Source organism: Brassica rapa, chromosome A09, assembly GCF_000309985.2.
Source record: "Brassica rapa cultivar Chiifu-401-42 chromosome A09, CAAS_Brap_v3.01, whole genome shotgun sequence".
Lineage (NCBI taxonomy): Eukaryota > Viridiplantae > Streptophyta > Magnoliopsida > Brassicales > Brassicaceae > Brassica > Brassica rapa.
Window position 1 is genome coordinate 699,700 of NC_024803.2, and position 6,535 is coordinate 706,234.

Below are 6,535 nucleotides of genomic sequence, written 5' to 3' on the forward strand. Positions count from 1 at the left end.
GAAATTAAAAAAAAAACACTAAAGATTATAGGATTCAGTATATAAAATATTTACCAAAAACTCAACATTTCCGTAGGGGTACACATAGATTTTGAGAAAATTTCAAAAAATATGACAATATTGTTTTATTACATAGTTGCATCATGCTCTAACATATTATGATGTTCAAAGAGGTTTGGAGCCTTTGTTGTCTTTATTTTTCTAGAGAATAGCGATTTAATGATGGTTATTCCACCGATTTAGGGAGAATTATGAACTTTTACTAAATTAATTGATAAAAATATTATAATGATTCTAATATACCATGAAAAAGCTTGAAATGCATTAATACAATTGTAGAATGTGGTCAGAAATTTTAAAACAACACTAAATATTATAGGATTCAGTATACAATGTATTTACCAAAAACTCAATATTTTCGGAGGTGTTAACACATAGATTTTGACAAAAATTTTAAAAAATATAACAATATTGTTTTAATGCATATTATCATCCTGCTCTAAGATATTATGATTTTCAAAGAGGTTTGGAGCCTTTGTTGTCTCTATTTTTTCTAGAGAATATCGATTTAATAGTGTTTATTCCACCGATTTAGGGAGCATTTTGAACTTTTACTAAATTAATTGATAAATAAAATGATAATGGTTCCCATATTCCATGAAAAAGCTTAAAATACATTAATAGAATTGTATAATGTGGTTAGAAATTTTAAAATAACACTAAATATTATAGGATTCAGTATATAAAACATTTACCAAAAACTCAATATTTTCGTAGGGGTTAACACATAGATTTTGAAAAAATTTCAAAAAATACAAATTTTTTTTATTGAATAGTTGCATCTTGAACTAACATATGATGATGTTCGAAGAGGTTTGGAGGCTTTGCTGTCTCTGTTATTCAAGAAAATAGTGATTTTGTAGTGGTTATTCCTACGATTTAGGAATAATTATGAAGTTTTACTAAATTAATTGATAAAAAATATTATAATGATTCTCATATACCATGAAAAAACATAAAATACATTAATACAAATGTAGGATATGGTTAGAAATTTTAAAACAACATTAAAGATTATAGGATTCAGTATATAAAACATTTACCAAAAACTCAACATTTCCGTAGGGATTAACACATAGATTTTGAGAAAATTTCAAAAAATATGACAATATTGTTTTAATGCATAGTTGCATCCTGGTCTAACATATTATGATGTTCAAAGAGGTTTGGAGCCTTTGTTGTCTTTATTTTTTAGAGAATAGCGATTTAATTGTGGTTATTCCATCGATTTAGGGAGAATTATGAACTTTTACTAAATTAATTGATAAAAATATTATAATGATTCCAATATACCATGACAAAGCTTAAAATGCATTAATACAATTGTAGAATGTGGTTTGAATTTTTAAAACAACACTAAATATTATAGGATTCAGTATATAAAACATTTACCAAAAACTCAATATTTTCGTAGGGATTAACACATAAATTTAAAAAAATTTTAAAAAATACAAAAAAAATTTTATTGAATAGTTGCATCTTGAACTAACGTAAGATGATGTTCGAAGAGGTTTGGAGGCTTTGTTGTCTCTGTTATTGAAGAAAATATTGATTTTGTTGTGGTTATTCCATCGATTTAGGAAGTATTATGAAGTTTTACTAAATTAATTGATAAAAAATATTATAATGATTCTCATATACCATGAAAAAACATAAAATACATTAATACAAATGTAGGATATGGTTAGAAATTTTAAAACATCACTAAAGATTATAGGATTCAGTATATAAAACATTTACCAAAAACTCAACATTTCCGTAGGGGTTAACACATAGATTTTGAGAAAATTTCAAAAAATATGACAATATTGTTTTAATGCATAAATGCATCCTGCTCTAACATATTATGATGTTCAAAGACGTTTGGAGCCTTTTTTGTCTTTATTTTTCTAGAGAATAGCGATTTAATGGTGGTTATTCCACCGATTTAGGGAGCATTATGAACTTTTACTAAATTAATTGATAAAAATGTTATAATGATTCCAATATAGCATGAAAAAGCTTAAAATACATTAATACAATTGTAGAATGTGGTTAGAAATTTTAAAACAACACTAAATATTATAGGATTCAGTATATAAAACATTTACCAAGAACTCAATATTTTCGTAGGGGTTAACACATAAATTTTGAAAAAACTTTAATAAATACAAAAAAAAAATTTATTGAATAGTTGCATCTTGAACTAACGTATGATGATGTTCGAAGAGGTTTGGAGGCTTTGTTGTCTCTGTTATTCAAGAAAATAGTGATTTTGTAGTGGTTATTCCATCGATTTATGAAGTATTATGAAGTTTTACTAAATTAATTGATAAAAAATATTATAATGATTCTCATATACTATGAAAAAACATAAAATCCATTAATACAAATTTAGGATATGGTTAGAAAATTTAAAACAACCCTAAAGATTATAGGATTCAGTATATAAAACATTTACCAAAAACTCAACATTTCCGTAGGGATTGACACATAGATTTTGAGAAAATTTCAAAAAATATGACAATATTGTTTTAATGCATAAATGCATCCTGCTGTAACATATTATGATGTTCAAAGACGTTTGGAGCCTTTGTTTTCTTTATTTTTCTAGAGAATAGCGATTTAAAGGTGATTATTCCACCGATTTAGGGAGAATTATGAACTTTTACTAAATTAATTGATAAAAATATTATAATGATTCCAATATACCATGAAAAAGCTTAAAATGCATTAATACAAATGTAGAATGTGGTTAGAAATTTTAAAACAACACTAAATATTATAGGATTCAGTATATAAAGTATTTACCAAAAACTCAATATTTTCGTAGGGGTTAACACATAGATTTTGAGAAATTTTAAAAAATACAAATTTTTTTTATTGAATATTTGCATCTTGAACTAACATATGATGATGTTCAAAGAGGTTTGGAGCATTTGTTGTGTCTGTTATACAAGAAAATAGTGATTTTGTAGTGGTTATTTCATCGATTTAGGAAGTATTATGAAATTTTACTAAATTAATTGATAAAAAATATTATAATGATTCTCATATACCATGAAAAAACATAAAATACATTAATACAAATGTAGGATATGGTTAGAAATTTTAAAACAACACTAAAGATTATAGGATTCAGTATATAAAACATTTACCAAAACTCAACATTTCCGTAGGGGTTAACACATAGATTTTGAGAAAATTTCAAAAAATGACAATATTGTTTTAATGCATAGTTGCATCCTGCTCTAACATATTATGATGTTCAAAGAGGTTTGGAGCCATTGTTGTCTTTATTTTTCTAGAAAATAGCGATTTAATGGTGGTTATTCCACCGATTTAGGGAGCATTATGAACTTTTACTAAATTAATTGATAAAAATATTATAATGATTCCATTATACCATGAAAAATCTTAAAATACATTAATACAATTGTAGAATGTGGTTAGAAATTTTAAAACAACACTAATATTATAGGATTCAGTATATAAAACATTTACCAAAAACTCAATATTTTCGTTGGGGTTAACACATAGATTTTGAAAAAATTTCAAAAAATACAATTTTTTTTATTGAATAGTTGCATCTTGAACTAACATATGATGATGTTCGAAGAGGTTTGGAGCCTTTGTTGTCTCTGTTATTCAAGAAAATAGTGATTTTGTTGTGGTTATTTCATCGATTTAGGAAGTATTATGAAATTTTACTAAATTAATTGATAAAAAATATTATACTGATTCTCATATACCATGAAAAAACATAAAATTTATTAATACAAATGTAGGATATGGTTAGAAAATTTAAAACAACCCTAAAGATTATAGGATTCAGTATATAAATCATTTACCAAAAACTGAACATTTCCGTAGGGATTGACATATAGATTTTGAGAAAATTTCAAAAAATATGACAATATTGTTTTAATGCGTAGTTGCATCCTGCTCTAACATATTATGGTGTTCAAAGAGGTTTGGAGCCTTTGTTGTCTTTATTTTTCTAGAGAATAGCGATTTAAAGGTGATTATTCCACCGATTTAGGGAGCATTATGAACTTTTACTAAATTAATTGATAAAAAAATATTATAATGGTTCCCATATACCATGAAAAAGCTTAAAATACATTAATACAATTGTAGAATGTGGTTAGAAATTCTAAAACAACACTAAATATTATAGGATTCAGTATATAAAACATTTACCAAAAACTCAATATTTTCGTAGGGGTTAACACATAGATTTTGAAAAAAATTCAAAAAATACAAATTTTTTTTTATTGAATAGTTGCATCTTGAACTAACATATGATGATGTTCGAAGAGGTTTGGAGGCTTTGTTGTCTTTGTTATTCAAGAAAATAGTGATTTTGTAGTGGTTATTCCATCGATTTAGGAAGTAATATGAAGTTTTACTAAATTAATTGATAAAAAAATATTATAATGATTCTCATATACCATGAAAAAACATAAAATACATTAATACAAATGTAGGATATGTTTAGAAATTTTAAAACAACACTAAAGATTATAGGATTCAGTATATAAAACATTTACCAAAAACTCAACATTTTCGTAGGGGTTAACACATAGATTTTGAGAAAATTTCAAAAAATATGACAATATTGTTTTAAAGCATAGTTGCATCCTGCTCTAACATATTATGATGGTCAAAGACGTTTGGAACCTTTGTTGTCTTTATTTTTCTAGAGAATAGCGATTTAAAGGTGGTTATTCCACCGATTTAGGGAGCATTATGAACTTTTACTAAATTAATTGATAAAAAATATTATAATGATTCCAATATACCATGAAAAGTTTAAAATACATTAATACAATTGTAGAATGTGGTTAGAAATTTTAAAACAACACTAATATTATAGGATTCAGTATATAAAACATTTACCAAAAACTAAATATTTTCGTAGGGGTTAACACATAGATTTTGAAAAAATTTCAAAAAATACAATTTTTTTTTATTGAATAGTTGCATCTTGAACTAACATATGATGATGTTCGAAAAGGTTTGGAGGCTTTGCTGTCTCTGTTATTCAAGAAAATAGTGATTTTGTAGTGGTTATTCCTACGATTTAGGAAGAATTATGAAGTTTTACTAAATTAATTGATAAAAAATATTATAATGATTCTCATATACCATGAAAAAACATAAAATACATTAATACAAATGTATGATATGGTTAGAAATTTTAAAACAACACTAAAGATTATAGGATTCAGTATATAAAACATTTACCAAAAACTCAACATTTCCGTAGGGGTTAACACATAGATTTTGAGAAAATTTCAAAAAATATGACAATATTGTTTTAATGCATAGTTGCATCCTGATCTAACATATTATGATGGTCAAAGACGTTTGGAGCCTTTGTTGTCTTTATTTTTCTAGAGAATAGCGATTTAATGGTGGTTATTCCACCGATTTAGGGAGCATTATGAACTTTTACTAAATTAATTGATAAAAAATATTATAATGATTCCAATATACCATGAAAAAGTTTAAAATACATTAATACAATTGTAGAATGTGGTTAGAAATTTTAAAACAACACTAATATTATAGGATTCAGTATATTAAACATTTACCAAAAACTAAATATTTTCGTAGGGGTTAACACATAGATTTTGAAAAAATTTCAAAAAATACAATTTTTTTTTATCAAAGAGTTGCATCTTGAACTAACATATGATGATGTTCGAAGAGGTTTGGAGGCTTTGCTGTCTCTGTTATTCAAGAAAATAGTGATTTTGTAGGGTTATCCTACGATTTAGGAAGAATATGAAGTTTACTAAATTAATTGATAAAAAATATTATAATGATTCTCATATACCATGAAAAAACATAAAATCCATTTATACAAATGTATGATATGGTTAGAAATTTTAAAACAACACTAAAGATTATAGGATTCAGTATATAAAACATTTACCAAAAACTCAACATTTCCGTAGGGGTTAACACATAGATTTTGAGAAAATTTCAAAAAATATGACAATATTGTTATAATGCATAGTTGCATCCTGCTCTAACATATTATGATGGTCAAAGACGTTTGGAGCCTTTGTTGTCTTTATTTTTCTAGAGAATAGCGATTTAATGGTGGTTATTCCACCGATTTAGGGAGAATTATGAACTTTTACTAAATAATTGATAAAAAAATATTATAATGATTCCAATTATACCATGAAAAAGCTTAAAATCATTAATACAATTGTAGAATGTGGTTAGAAATTTTAAAACAACACTAATATTATAGGATTCAGTATATAAAACATTTACCAAAAACTCAATATTTTCGTAATGGTTAACACATAGATTTTGAAAAAATTTCAAAAAATACAATTTTTTTATTGAATAGTTGCATCTTGAACTAACATATGATGATGTTTGAAGAGGTTTGGAGGCTTTGTTGTCTCTGTTATTCAAGAAAATAGTGATTTTGTAGTGGTTATTCCATCGATTTAGGAATTATTATAAAGTT

General features: G+C 25.2%; 1 long non-coding RNA gene across 1 annotated transcript; it reads left to right on the forward strand.

The window, feature by feature from the left end:
• The first annotated feature begins 280 nt into the window (after nucleotides 1-280).
• LOC117128311 lies at nucleotides 281-1,765 on the forward strand. The gene is made up of 2 exons (XR_004451594.1): nucleotides 281-779; nucleotides 1,126-1,765. It is a non-coding gene; the product is annotated as an uncharacterized LOC117128311 (long non-coding RNA).
• Nucleotides 1,766-6,535: the final 4,770 nt, after the last annotated feature.